The 15,113-nt window shown below is 45.6% G+C and overlaps 1 pseudogene; it reads right to left on the bottom strand.

Annotated features, from left to right (window-relative positions):
* Positions 1–7,822: 7,822 nt before the first annotated feature.
* On the bottom strand, positions 7,823–9,551 carry LOC144173345 (very long chain fatty acid elongase AAEL008004 pseudogene; annotated as a pseudogene).
* Between the last annotated feature and the right edge of the window lie 5,562 nt (positions 9,552–15,113).

The raw sequence follows: 15,113 nt of genomic DNA, 5'->3' as shown, positions 1-15,113 counted from the left end.
CCCTTCTTAGCCAACACTTCCCATGGCTAAGTAGTCCTTTGAGCACACTACCTTTGTACAATGTTTTTCAGGATAGTATTCCAGTCGTTTCCCATAAACATACGCCTCCAGTAGAAGCCTATGTAATGACAACAGTCGGGAGCTCCTAATTCTGTACAACTTCGCGGTGAACTAATTACGACGAGTAAGAAATAACTCGACACGTGGCTACACTATATGGTCATTAGAACAGCCACGGCCGCTCGATCTCCCCCTTTTGGTGCGGCCCGCCGTATGCTCCCTCCGCCTGTGAGCACGGCCAGACTCGAGCGCAGTAGGAGGAGAGTCGAGTCCGGCCCTGCTGTGAGAGCGATAGTTCCCTTTTCCTCCGCCGCGTTGCCTGTGGCGCGCGCTATCGGCGATGTGGCGGCGGTGACTCGGAAAGACGCCACACAATCAGGCATCTTCGCTAGCAGTTGTACGTGGTTGGGCTGTAGTATTACTACGCTTTGTCATGCTTCCCTTGAGTCGCCCTGCTGAACAGGCTGCAGTCGCATATTTACGTGGAGTAGAGACATGGTCCTTAACATCTGACGCCACGTTTAATGGGATTGCACTATTGAGCTTATGTATACCGGCATTTTCGCGTCGCTGCGGCTTCATTTTCGCGACTTGCAGGTTGCCAAATTTGACAATATGAATCCGACAATTGGCAGAAATGATACTACGTAGATATTTCCAGGTGCGCATTAGATTATTACTTAAATATACATCGCCGCAAGAGTTCCCAAGCGGAGGACTTTGTGGGAAAAGGGAATCCGGGGCAGTCGTAGCATGTTTTCTAGCGAGCTGTTTAGGTGTCCACCCCAGTTGGCCAACAGCGGCCTCAGCAGGTTCTTGATGAAGAGCTCGCTCAACTCTTCACAGAGGTAGGGGTCGCTGGAAGCGGAGCGCCACATCAGAGGATAGTTTGTGAGGGGCCGAAGTACAGGACTTGAAAGTAGCTTGCATATTTGTCAACAGCGGCGGATCTCTGCTGACTGGATGGCTTTTTCGACGAATGTACAGACCAGCTTACACAACTTCTTCAGGGCGGGATAGCTCAGCCCCCCTTGGTCAAGGCTGAACACAAACTGGTACGCTCCTTTCCGCGAAGATTTTCCTTTCAGCTGCAGTTTGCACGCTTTTCGGAGCGACATTCCGGAGGTTTTCTTTCGACGGCAGCTCATGGTAGCACAGTTCCGGGTAACGCAAAGCATTCGATTTACAAAGCGGGACGCAACACTTTTTAGGCACCGCGTGCGGTATACTTCATCCACCGACTAGTAAGCCTAACAGCTGTCACAAAAAAAAAAAGTTCTGCAAAAATTCAGGGAATTATCTACTTATGCGTAGCATTCTTATGCCGCTTGTCTTGAGTGTGAGCTTTTACATTAAAATTTTTTGGGTTTTATAAATCCTGTCCGACCGTTTATCTCCGTCTTCGCTATTATAACGATTCGAAGTGGAACATTCGCGAAATCTGTAATATTGTGGAAAGGCCACGCGTTATACCTTTTGCCATTTTCCGTAATTTTTTTAATATATTTTGGTTTATTTTGTAACAAATTATCTCCATTTACGTTATTATAACGACTAGATTCAGAACCCCGGCGAAATATGCATTATTGTGGAAATCCAGGACGTCACACGGTTCGCCATTTTCCGCAATTAATTTACATTTTCCTATTTTTTTAGTTTTTTCGAAATTTTGTTTGACCAATGACCAATTGTCGGAGTGTCTCCATTTGCGCTATTATAACGATTACACCTGGAACTTTCGCGAAATACATTATTGTGCAAATGCAGGGCGTTACACGTTTCGCTATTTTCCGTAGTTTGTTTGTATTCTTATTACTTTTAATTTTTCAAAATTTTGTGCGGCCAGTTAAACTCCATTTACGCTAGTATAACTTTTACAGATGTAACTTCCACAATATCTGCATTATTGTGGAAATGCAGGGCGCTACACGGTCCTGGGTGTGGGGGCACTCGGCAAAGAATGCTACCCAATAAAAAAATTTCTCCCATCTCTCCTCGCGGGAACCCCTGTGTAGATGCGACGCATAGGGGGTTCCGTCTGGTTCCGTTGTTTCCGTTAGGTTGATTCTCCCATCGCGTGAAACGTGCCGTGAACCCCCTGCCGCGGCTATGACGCAACGTGGCGCGGCTATGACGCAACACAATCCAACACAATCCCCTTTAATCCAATCCAATCCAAGCCAAGCCAAGCCAAGCCAACCCAATCGAATCCAATCCAATGCCCCTCGCGAGAGTGTTCGCTATCGGAGAGGAGAGGGGGTGAGCGGCGGAGAGCGCAGCTCGCGCGGCGAGGAGAATGGGGGAGGGGGGAGGGGTGTGGACGGACAACAACAACGCCGTATGGAGGGACAAGGCGAGTGAATGAGATGCAGTCGCATCTAAAATCGAGGACGCATGTTCACCGGACGAAAGCATAGTAAAAGTGTCCAAGAGTAAGAGAAATGCCACCTTCGCACGATGTGGTTCGAGCAGGGGCAAGGCGCTTTCTTCGCCCATGAGCAGCGCCCCCACCTCCCGCCGTGGCCAGTGAGTCAACTTCTCCTTTCACAGTTCTTTTGTTCGCGAAACGACTCGGCAGGCCGCGCTAAAGGGGGGAGATGGAGCGGCCGTGTTACAGCAACCCACCCAGGCATCGCCTGGTACTACCGCTAGTCCATACCTATATAAGTGACCGATACACTGACTGGCTGGCTGGCTGAGTGACTGACTGACTGACTGACTGACTGACTGACTGACTGACTGACTGACTGACTGACTGACTGACTGACTGGCTGGCTGGCTGGCTGGCTGGATGGCTGGCTGGCTGGCTGACTGACTGACTGAATGGTTCATCAGCTCCAGCCAAAACTGCTCGACCTGAAGATTTGAAACTTCGGAAGCACATTTCTGTTACGACGTAGGGGCTCGATAAGAGGGGATTTTCGGAAATTAGGCCCGTAACAAAGGAAAACGAAGAAATTGTGTTTTCGCAAATTTGTGATTATATCTCGCCCATTCATTGAGATATCAAAGTGCCTTTCGCTGATGTATTTAGCCCGTAAGAATTTCTAAAATGTAGTTCTATTTTTGCCTTAACCAACACTAATTGTGGAGATCTGCATTTTGAAGCAAATTGGATGTTTGTAAGGATTCCCCAACATATGTATCAATGCTTGATGCATCTAATTGGTGTTGATAAATGTTTCTTATACAAATTCACACAACCAATTCTAAGAATTTCCTCCTGCGATACTGCTGGAAGGGGGAATATGTTTTGTTTTTAATTACACTGCTGCCGGAAAGAAAGGGTCTAACAGATAATGTCAACGCACAGCCAAACTGCTGGTTCAGGAGTACATCTCTTCAGGAGTACATCCCTATCATGGTGTAGGATTTCAATATTGTTGAAGTTTTACTAAATTAGCCCCCTGTGAGAGTAAAAGCGCTAAAGGATTTTTCCACATTTCTTTTTATCGCAGGCCCCTTGAGATATTGAACAAGTTTTCCTTGATATATGTAACCCACAGACATGTCATAACACCCACCTGATCAGGAGAATCACAATTTTGGGAAAATTGCGTGTTTACAAATTTCTAACGAATTATTCAGCCCGTTAATATATTCAATTACTTTTGCTTATAAATGCTGGCCCACAAATATCCGGAAACCGATTTCACGATTTTGTTCTACAGGCGATCGGAATTTTTTATAATAATATTATATTATATTATGATGATGATGATGATGATGCCCTCAACGTGTTAAGCTCGTATCCTCAAGGGAGGATCGGCCAGGGCTATATTGGTTGTTGAAATACGTGAGGACCTCAAAATACAAATTTATTTCCGGAAAGAGGCCGTAAAAGGAAACTTCTTTATGAATGAAACCAGAATTGCCCATTAATTAGCATCCTTGAGAAATTCAAGCGACCTGAAGCAGAAAGAATATCTGGAATGCAATTATATATGTCCCTTTTTGTATACCCCAAATTTGTGGCGCCAATAGATGATATAAGTGGAGCCGATAAAGTCAACCCCGAACGCTCAGTTGGGCCCTTCAGAAGCACTTGTCTAGCTGCGTAGAAACGGCGGCAGTCGAGAAAAAAATGTTCCGTTGTTTCAGGGGCCAGGCACCACACAGATAGCTCCGTAGGTGAAAGCCCTGATCTGAGATAGAAAGTTAGCCTTGGAATCCTGCAGCGTAGCTCGGGGAAGATCGCTTCGGATTTGCGAGGACCCCAAAAATGAACATTCAACCTGAACTTTAAATGTGGATACTCTCCCGCCCCCCCCCCCCCCCCCCCCCCGATAGTTTCTTCTTCGGTGTCATCGTCGCTGATGGTGGGTCATGACACCGTGGGAATTGTCCGCACGTCCCATGAGAGAGAGCGAGAGAGAGAGAGCGAGAGAGAGAGAGAGAGAGAGAGAATAGAAAAATCTTTAATGAAACCTGGCGACATCAGCCCAGCTAAGATGCCTGGCTTGCTACGCCAGATGAATGCGATGACGATGAAGATTACAATGATGAAGAGGAATACATATGATTTTGACTAATTACAAAGTCTCATCAAGACTTGTGTCTTTTAGGTATTTCGCTGCAAGTAGTCCCACTGTTCGCAGGGGTCCACCGTAGAGCCATACGGCGCCCGGCGACGTAGGCGAGATGAGTAACGTAGCCGACGTCACTGGAGGTATGCTTGTGATCGCTGAAGCAGCTGGCACAACGGAGATTTGTTGCGCTGTCTTTGAATTTGTGAAGATAACCCACGGTGCTGGCGGCTGGCGAAGAATGTAGCGGAGTGCTTGGTTAATGGTATGAGGCTGCGCTGACGTAGATGGTGTTGCGTGCTCAATAAGGAGTGAGAGCGCTAGCTTGGCCTGTGGAGTAGAGTAGAGAATTGCAGTCAGGCTTAGACGAGCCATAAGTAAAATGTGGGTCAGATGAGGATATTGGCTGCCAATATGGGCAAGTGCTAACTTTAGAAGGATAATTCCAGGTGGAGTTTCCTTTAAGCTGAGTCTAGGTATGTTAAGTTTGGTGCACATGTGTGAGAGTCCAAGACGAGAAATTGGAAGGCGGCATAGTTTGTCGTGGTTGAGAGGGCGCATAAAAATGAATAAAGAGGTTATGGCTTCTGCGAACCTGCAAATTTATTGGTGTTTTACAATTCGTTAAAAATCTTTCATGAGTGCACCCATATATCTCGAAACCATTCCAAACGTTTTGTGCAGCCAGAGAACACCCAAGGAAAGATATCCAGCCAGCCCCAGCAACAGTACCAGCGCAGGATGAGTCCTTTGGAAGGCCCAGACATGTTCGCAGGCAATTACTTCTAACCGCACAACGCTGGTGTTTACCTGTTGGTGAGAGCCGCTGTAGAACAGTCAGGAGAGCAGCGAGCCGTCGACATAATTTGGGCAGAGAAGTACCATTGGTTGGCAGTCACTGCCGCGTCGACTTCCAGCAAGACATTCAGTAATTTGCGCCACTGCAGAGATATGGGTGTACGCAGATTTTTTTGTTTTGTTTTGACTCCAGTGTCTAGGAGACGTTTCGATGTATACTGATCTCAATGACTCTTTTGGGGCGTCCTTATTGCTCCCAGCATCCACCGAGGATCAACGGGTATTGAATCGACTGTTTGTAAATTAAAGCACGGAAACGCTTTTACCGGGGCAAAGTCTAGAGACCTTCGGGCGCGAGGTAGCGACATACACTTTTAGCGCCCTCTGGAGCCTCTTTTGGGTTGTGCGAAGCGATCTCGCCTCACAGGAAATGCAAACATCAAACGCATAGAGTGTGACATCGACGTGACGAGCAAGAACATACTTTAGATGGGTAATTTCACTGTTAAACAATATAGGACTTAGGACAGCTCCTTGAAGTATCCTGTACGCGCGGCCAAAAGGCATCACATACAACGTAGCGGATCCATCGATCTAGCTGACTAAACGTGCGCCTAGTGAATGCATTCTGGCCTTCGACTTAAAAAAAGTGTCAGAGACGCGTACTGAGGCCTACAGGAGTAGTTTAAGTGGGCTAGTTACAGACGTAGCAATCAGGCGAGTGTCAAAGGACGCATACGTTGTGAGCAAATGTGTTGGTTAAATAAGGGCGATCAGCTAAGCCTCTGATTCATTGTATCGAAAAGAAGAAAAAGATGCGAATGGAAAATAATGACACTGATAAAGAGAGAATACAGCCGCACCACTGGACGTGTGCCGTTCCAGGCAACAGCGAGGCGAATGCCCATAAAATGGGAAGCGCGCTACGTGCTTTGTTTTTAGATACGGAGCATCTCATGCTCGGGGCTGTGTCCCGCCCTCCCTTGTCCACCGTCCGCACTCTACTGCGCATGCGCGTCTATTCAGCCCCGTCAGCATTTGGGCTGACGTCAGCGCAGTCAACTATAAAAAGAAACAGTTAGGCGGCGCCCGGTTTCGATCCCACGACTCTCTGGCCGCAACGGGAGGTACGTGGCGCTCTTCCCACTGTGCTACAAACCCAGACGGCAGCATGTGCTACGAACGCGCCTTATGTCCTTCACTCATTAAAACTACGTCAAGAAGCTACTGATACAATGAAGGCACGCGAAGCTGAACGTCAACGGAAACGACGAACAGAAAACTAATGGGAACTTTAGTCGACCCCACGGCAACTTCGCATACTACTCAGGGTTCCCATACGGGAAGATGGTGTAATTTTTTTTGTCTTCCAAATTTCAAAGGAGCGTTGTCTACGGCGATCGATTCTGAATAGCGTATTTCGATTGTAGCTGTAAGACGCTGTCGCAAACGGTAATTTGATACCAAAAAACAGCGGAAATGGCGAGCACAGAAACACAGCCAATCCGCGGCAACCGTTCGACAGTTCAATGCTAAAGTTTTGGATGAATGATGATAAGTATTCTATAAAAAATTCAAATACGTTTTGCCAGAAGTTCTCACATACCTTTCATCCCACGTATCTATACGAATAAAAAATGGATCCAATTCTACTTAACGTAAAAGCGGACGGAATTGCGGAGTAGCAATTCGCCAGCATTTCCCTAGTGTCATCGTTGTGATTACCTCGTGTTAATCTTTTGTTTATTTATGTTTTGGTTTTGCTGTTGTGTGTTTTGCTTTTGCTTTTCAGTGTTTAGGTTTTCTTTTTCTGTCTAAAGATTTTCTTATTCTGTGTTTTGCTTTCGCTTATCTGTTTTAGTCAACTTGGGTGCAATAACCGCTTAAATTGTCAGATTTCTGGCCAGTGTCGCACATGGGTATTGCCCACGAAGCGAGGAATAACAACAATCATCAGAGAAGTCTGCCGCAGACTCGCCTGCGACTCCTACGACTGTCATTGTCTCTTCAAGCGCTTTTGTTTTTCGGTGGCACAAAGAAGCTGGGCCACTGCCATAGGGATGTGCCCAAGGGATGTATCAACTCTTTCGTTGCAGTCACAGCTCGTCTGCCGTGTTGGAACTTTTCGGATCAGGTTGACGTTTATTTGGTTTTCCAACTCCTCTTTCTTTTTTCTCTCTCTTGAACATAATGACTCAATCGTTTTTTCTGCTACCACATCTTCTTTTGCCTAATTGGTTTTCACGTCTAAAACAACTTGAGCAATCCCCCTCAGTACGTGTGCGCCATTTGACTTGCATGACGCCCAACGACATTTGACACACGATAACGCGGGCCCCAAAAGTGCTCCGCAATGGGTGTAGGAAGAGCAAGAAATATACAACGGGAACAGGAAAATGAACAATGTGTATTCCTCGAAGTAATGGTGCAACAAATATGTACAGAAATGTCTGGTCATTCCTGAAAAAAAAACGCAATCTTGCTGAGAATACTGGTGAGCTAGACACGCACAAAAACGCAGACGATGACAGCAGGGCATGAAGGTGCAGGAACACGGAGAAGCGGTAAGAATGCTACGAAATATGTACATTTAACACCAAAGCATCACACCAAATAGAAATGCGTAGCACGTATGCCCCCGAATCGAAACCATGGAAGTCAAAAGAAGTAGAATAGAAGTGTAATGAAAAAAAAATGACCTTCCTTAATTATCAGTGGCGTAACCACTCCATACCCGCCAGGATACCTCCTACTATTCGAGCACTGACGAAGGTTACAAAGGTGCCAGGCGTCGATGCCGCCAATAGACTAGGCGCCGCTCCATTCCACAAATGCAGAGCGAGAGGCTGAACTCGGTTCCTTCACCTGACACCACACTGCTGCTTCACTGGAACGCAAGCAAATAAATAGTGCTTCTTGACGGGTAAGTCATCAAATAAAAAAAAAACGTGATCAGCTTGTCAGCAACGCCCATAGGTCTGTCCAAGAGTGCTAGTGTGTGCTCTTACGGCCTGCTTTTCTTGAGCGCTTTTCGGTGTTCTACTGCTCGTCAACCCTCACGTCACGCTTCATTGCGCTGTTGTTCTCCTGATTATTGCCTTTTTTGGTGCCCATTCACATTGCCGTTTGCTTTTACGGTATTTGCAGGCACAGTGGCCGTCGACGTGGCTTCGTAGTTCCCACAGAAAAAGTGCACCTCACCACGTTTGGTCCTCACGTAAGTGCTGAGGTAGAAGTTGACGAAGAGGACCAAGAAGAAGAAGCACTGGGCGACAGCCAGGTAAACAAGGTAGCGTGGGTAGCCACAGTCTTTGAAGAGTGGCACGCTGAAGAACCCGATAAAGAATACGAACTGGATGATCTGCATGCGCGTGATGTACCGCTTCCACCACAGGTACTTCTGCACCGAGGGTCCCATGGCGGCCAGGAAGTAGTAGGTGTACATGACGATGTGCACGAAGGAATTTGTGCACAAACCCAAGGCTCCCTGGCCATCGATTCCGAAAGTAAGGAATAGCCAGCCGTTCCCGACAACCAGAGAGTGGTGGACCACGTGCAGGAAGGAGATGTGGTTGTACTTCTTGCGCAGCAGGAAGAAGAGGGTGTCGGCAAAGTCCAGAATGCGGACCATGAAGTACCACCAAACGTAACTAACTATGGCAACGGTGTTAGGGTGGTGGAAGTCGATGCCCTGGCAGATCCAGCTGTAGCCGCCGCCCAGGTACGAGTGGCTGAGAAACTTCCACAGGAAGAAACAGTTGAGGAGCACCATGCAGGCGTTGTAGACCATGATGACGTACTTGAGGTCAAAGGCCTTGCGGTCCTCCATGAACCTCGGCCCCCAGACCTTGACTACGTACAGGTAGCCTGCGATCAGAGCCAGGACGATGGTTGGGTTGCCGACGAGTGGCCAGTCCTTGGTTCGCGGATCGGCATGAGCCTTGAGCTCGTCCAGGAGCTTCATCACGGAGATCGCCATGGTGGTTCTGGAAACGAGAGGGTGGTGTTTTATGAAAAGGCATTACGAGCAACTGCGGAATTCGGGAAATGCGCGTGTCGGTGTACTAACTCTTCCTGGCCATTGACACACAGGCAAATCGGAGGCATGCGTAGCAGAAATTGTTGTGGCATTTCCCACGCAATATAAAAATGGTTTGTAACCTTTTTTACTGGCGAGTATTATTTAAAGCGACTCTGCAACATTTCCAATAAACGCTTTCACTTGTTCCTTCACGTCTGGAATCACTGCTAAAGCTATAGTTGTCGCCAGCACGGAGCGCAACTGCGCCATTTGCTCGTCGCAGCAGATACTCCTTACATTTCTACTTGGCTTTTGTGGGTTTCCTCTTTCGCTCAGCGGTTTCGCCGAGGATGCGGAAGTTCAGCTTTTCACCGCAGCTACACTCCCTGTGACACAGCCCTCGAAGCGCATCACGTGATTCGCCGCGCCGCTTTCGGCGCTACGCACTAGGCCCTGTTTGTTTTAAGTCGTTCTGCCCAACTAGCCGCGGCCGCCGCGGTTCCGGGCGCACAGCTGATCGGAAGCCAACCAACTCCGCCGCCTCCCACGCATGCCCCAGTGGGTCGTCTCGGGCGACGTGACTCGTCTTGCGCCCGGCGAAGAGGAACGCCGCGATAGCCGTGAATGAAAGCGAGGCCGGGCCTCCTGCTGTGAGCGTTGCAGGGTACCGAACGGCTTTGAGCCGTGCTCGGAAACACAGCTACATCAAAGTTTAACCAAGCGAAACCAAGACTCAACCAGACTAAGCCAAGCTTTTCCTTTGCATATCCAAGGTTAGCTGAGCTAAGCCGCCGCCATTTTTTATGTGGCTATTGAATGCGTTCATTGCTGCAACTGAAGGAAAGTCGGCTACATCGCTGTAATGAGGTACTTCCCGCGGTCGAAGTACACCAGCGACGGAAAAGGGAGTAAAAATCTTTGTGCAAATTTCTAAATTATCTGATGTGTATAGAGAAGTAATTTCTGGCTGAGGTACTTCGCGACACCCTAACATAAGTGCTGGATGTGTTGATGAATACGTTCTTCAAGCATTTAAGATTAAAAAAAATTGAAGAGAGTGTTACAGGGTCCCGTTAAGGCGAGTGCTGCCAATTTCCGCACACAGTAGGATGAGAAGTTCTAAATGATGGTGATGATGAAAATTTTTATTGTGGTCTCCGTTCAGACGAAGCAACTGTTTGGACGTTGAAGTGTGCTTTTCCCTTCAGAGGGCCGTAAAGAACCTGTTGGCGCTGGCGGAGTATTCCATACGCTGGACGACTACTGCCTGGGCGTCGCATCTGGCTCAAAGCAGCGCGTCCTCCCATTGCTCTTGTGCTGCTTAACAACACCTCCTCTGGGTGGGTGTGGCTTACTGGGGCACAGACTATCTGCTGCAACGCCGGCCTGCTACATAGTTACAGGGTGTTGGTCTCTTATATAAAGCTTGTATGCAAGAGGAAAAATACGGTGAAAACATAAGAAAACCCGCCAGATCAAATATGGGAGGCTGGCATCGCCACGCAAGGAAAGAAAAGAAGGGAAAACAGCACTTACGAAAATTGGCCAGATAAATGATGGGTATTCAAATTTAATCGTTGCGCATACACAGTTGTAAGAGGAATATTTGACGATCTGACATAGCAGCCGCCGACATATGCCAATAATCGGGCAAGAGGTTAACGGTGACGATGTCATAGGACAAATTATCGCAATTATTGTTGCGAGCGTGAAAGCAGCAGTCTTCCTGTGTGTGTGTGTGTGGGTGTACGTGTGTATGTGCGCGTGTGTGTGCGTGTGTGTGTGTCTGTGTGTGTGTGCGTGTGCGTGTGGGTGTGTGTATGTGTCGTGATAAAAGAGCACACGCTTGCAAGAGAAATGTTATCTGTGCAAAAGAATCACCTGAAATGAAATGTCCCGATGAAGAGATGGCACACACAAAATAGGCAACCGTGTAAACTTAAAGCCGGACAACGTGTGCTCGGATTGAAGCCAAATAGATAAAAAGACAGTGAAATAAAGTTTGGTCCAAATGGGAAACAAACCAAGTGCCTACAGTGCCTATACAGGCGAACATGCATCCAAAATGCCACCACCGGCCGAAGACCCAGCTGACTAAAGGTGACCCTAGCAAATTAGTTGTCTTTACGGGGCCTTTAAATAATCCATCACAGTCACGGATGTGCAAATATTTAGAGAATTATCTAGTAATGCATATCATTCTTACTCCGCTTGTCTTCTTTATGGGTTCTTTATACCAGTATTTTCGTATGAGTGGGCAAATGCGTTTGGTTGCGCAGTGCACGGTAGGTCCTATCTCACAATTTTTTATTCTTGTTTTCGACATCTTCTTCCGGCCCTTTTTCTGTCTTCATTTCGTGTAAACTTGTGTTAGATGCGTATTTTTTTTGTAAGTTCCGTTACAACTTGCTGAATTGTTTCTATTTAATATGTTATACCCGCCACGGTGGCTCAGTGGCTAAGGCGTTGCGCTCCTGAGCACGAGGTCGCGGGTTCGATTCCCCGCCGTGGCGGCCGCTTTTCTGATGGAGGCGGAACGCAAAAACACCAGTGTGTACAGAGGGCAACACCCTTGTCTATAACGCAGGTTTCGTACTTATAGCGTTATCTTGCCTCGGCCGAAAAACTTTTGAAGAAAACTATTGTGTCATTATGACCGCTTGACCTGATATGTTGGGCTCAACGTTTTTTTGTAACAAGTTTGAGTCCGCAGTTTTGAGAGGTAACCAGCCAAAGTTGAACTCAGTGTTATAGACAACGGGTGTTGCGCACTGTACGATATTTCGGCGCACGTTAAAGATCCCCAGGTAGTCGAAATTAATCCCGAGCCCTCCACTACGGCGCGCCTCATCGACTGTGTTGCGTCGGCGCGTTAAACACTACAATCAATTTAATATATTATCTGTTTTTTAAGCTGTTCCTCCAATTACCTCCGTTTTCGCTTCTTCCCGCCAATAATGTACACTGACAACACTATAGCGATTACTTAACTGCGCCATGTATGTGATTTTTCGCAGAGGCAGAGCGTAGTGCACGGATCGTCCGTTTTCACAATTTTTGATTGGTGTTTTTAACATTCTCTTCCGCCCCTTTTTCTGACTTCGTTTTGTGGGGTGGTGTGTTCGTTTACAAGTTTATAATTTTTTTTATTAGTTATCTGTTTCTCATTCTGTTCCTCCATTTACTTCCCTATGCGCTATTGTAACGAAACAATTTAGCTCCACCAATTGCAAAATTTCGTGCATGTCTACACGCTTGGTACCATTTTAGCATTTAGTCTTCTTTCCATGGTCTTTTTGGGGCTTTTTTGTCTTCGTTTTGTAGGGGAGATGTATATGATGTTATTGTTCATACCTTAAGTTCACATTTATAATTCGTGATATATTTTTTTATATTTTTTTGCAGCTCCGTCTGCATTAATTGAGGCATCTTCATTTGCATTATTTATGACTAAATGTGTTAACTTCACCGGTTGCGCATTTTTGTCCAATGCAAGGCATTACACAGAAAACCTGCTGGGCGAATTGTTGTTCATGTTTCCGTGCTTCAATCCCGGGATGTTCTGTCTTGTTTTGGCGGGGGACAATGATAAACTGCGTGATTTTATTTCGGAAGTTGACACTTGTCACGTTTTTTATTATTAATTTTGAGCTCTTAAAATTACCTTCAAACAAAACTTTCATTCACGCTATTGTAAAGAGTAAATGTGTTGCCTGCGCCAATTATGCAGTGTTGTAGAAATGGAGTGCTGTTGCGGGGTTGGTTCATTTTTCCGATTTTTATCTGTCGTGTTTTTCTGGTTCTTTCCGGCGCTTTTTTACTTTTGTCTTCGTTTTGTGGGGGAGGTATATAACCGGCATATTTTTAATTTAGTGTTTTCACTGGTATTTTCTGGCCTATCTTTTCTTGTACTTTTTGGCTCTTGAAATTCCTCCCAAGAGCTGTCTTCATTCAGTTACAATTAAATATGTTAACTCTGCAAGTTATTCATTTCTGGGCAAATGCATGGTGTTACATGATTAGTAGGTTATTTCGATTTTCAAATAATGTTTCTGTTGTGTTTTTCCTGACATTTCTATTTTTATCATCGTTTGGTCGGGATGATCTAGAAGGTGCATTTTTGATGTTTTAAGTTCACTGTTATCATTTTCTATTTTTTCTCCTTGTTGCATTTCTTGGGCTTTCAATTTCCTTCCTACCAATTATCTCCATTTACGCTACTATAACGATTAGATGAATTAACTCCATCCGCCAGGCATTTTTTTTGTTTTGCAAAATGCACGGCGTTACACAATTGGGACGTTTTCACGGGTTTTATTCTTGGTTCCTCCGTTTTATTCTAGACTTTCTTATTTTTCTTTTTTTTTTGAGAGGCAGGTGTAAAGCCGCATATTTTGATTCTGAGGTTCGGTTTTATCATTTTATTTATTTTTTTTTTTAGAGTTCAGATTGTTCAATTACCGCTGTTAATGTTCTTGTAACACCCAATTGTGTCCACAGGACCAATTATAAATTTTTGGGGAAAGACGGGGAATGAAATGTCAGGTTCATTTTTAAGATTTATAAATACTGCTACCGTGCTTCGTTTTTTTATTTCTAATTTTTGAACTCCTTTTTTGCGGGAAGCCTGCATGCTGCATAGTTGCGACGCTGTGTGTTCGCCCTTATATTTTTTTGTTTTTTATTTGTTGTCTTTTTTGTGTGACCAATTATCTCCATTATTTACGTTTTTTGCAAAATGCCGGAGGTTAGACGGGGGGCCCACTTACATGGCCTCTTATTTGTGTTTCCGTCACTCTTTCCGTGCATTTTTATTTTTCTCTTCGTTGAGGGGGTGAATGATATGCATATTTTTCATTTTGTAAGTTGAGTTTTACATTTCTTTGTTTTTGGTGTTCCTGCTTTTAAATTAACCTTGGTTAATTATCCCGTACGTTTTTTATAAATATTGCATGTGCAAACTGCGCGAAATATGCATTTTTAGCGAATGCAGGGTGTTAATGGGTAGCTGTTTTTGCCTATTTTGAAGTCATGTTCCTGTCGTTCTTCTCCTGATTTTTTCTGTTTCTACATTTTGTAGTTTTGTTTTTTAATGTCGCTCGACCAATTTTCTCCAGTTACAATATATAACAGTTTAATGTGTTAACTCTGTTAATTATACATTTTTGTGCATATTCAAAGTGTTACCCGGTTGGTCCGTTTTCACAACCTTTTGTTCGAGTTTCCACCGTTCTTCTCAGTTCTTTCTCATTTTGGTATTCGTTTTGTTGTTGAGGTGTACGAGATGCATGATTTTGATTTCGCAACTTCACCTTATGTTTTTTTTTTATTAGAACAGAGCTGGGCAGGCTAACTTCACCGGTTTTTCTTTTTCGGTGCGTAGACGGAGAAAACCCGCAGCTATTCTTCTGCCTTCGGCGCACGCTCTCCTTCTGGCTACTTGTGCGCCTTCGGCTATTCATATTTTGTTACAAGATGACGTATATTGCTGCTTAAAAAATGCCTGGTCTGAGGCGAACCCAACCCACAGAGTGACGGCTCAACCACCACCGTTTGCTCTATTAAATGTTTATTCTCTCTCTCTCTCTCTCTCTCTCTCTCTCTCTCTCTCTCTCTCTCTCTCTCTCTCTCTCTCTCAGCAATGCTTTTGAGTTAAGGAGTAAAGCCGATTTTTGCGAAATCAGTGTAACCTTGATCTGCAGGTAACC

Source organism: Haemaphysalis longicornis, unplaced genomic scaffold (assembly GCF_048455015.1).
Source record: "Haemaphysalis longicornis isolate Haplotype H1 unplaced genomic scaffold, Haemaphysalis longicornis Haplotype H1 scaffold_3, whole genome shotgun sequence".
Classification (NCBI taxonomy): domain Eukaryota; kingdom Metazoa; phylum Arthropoda; class Arachnida; order Ixodida; family Ixodidae; genus Haemaphysalis; species Haemaphysalis longicornis.
Note: the sequence above shows the minus strand (reverse complement) of the source record. Positions and strands in the feature narration are given on the sequence as shown.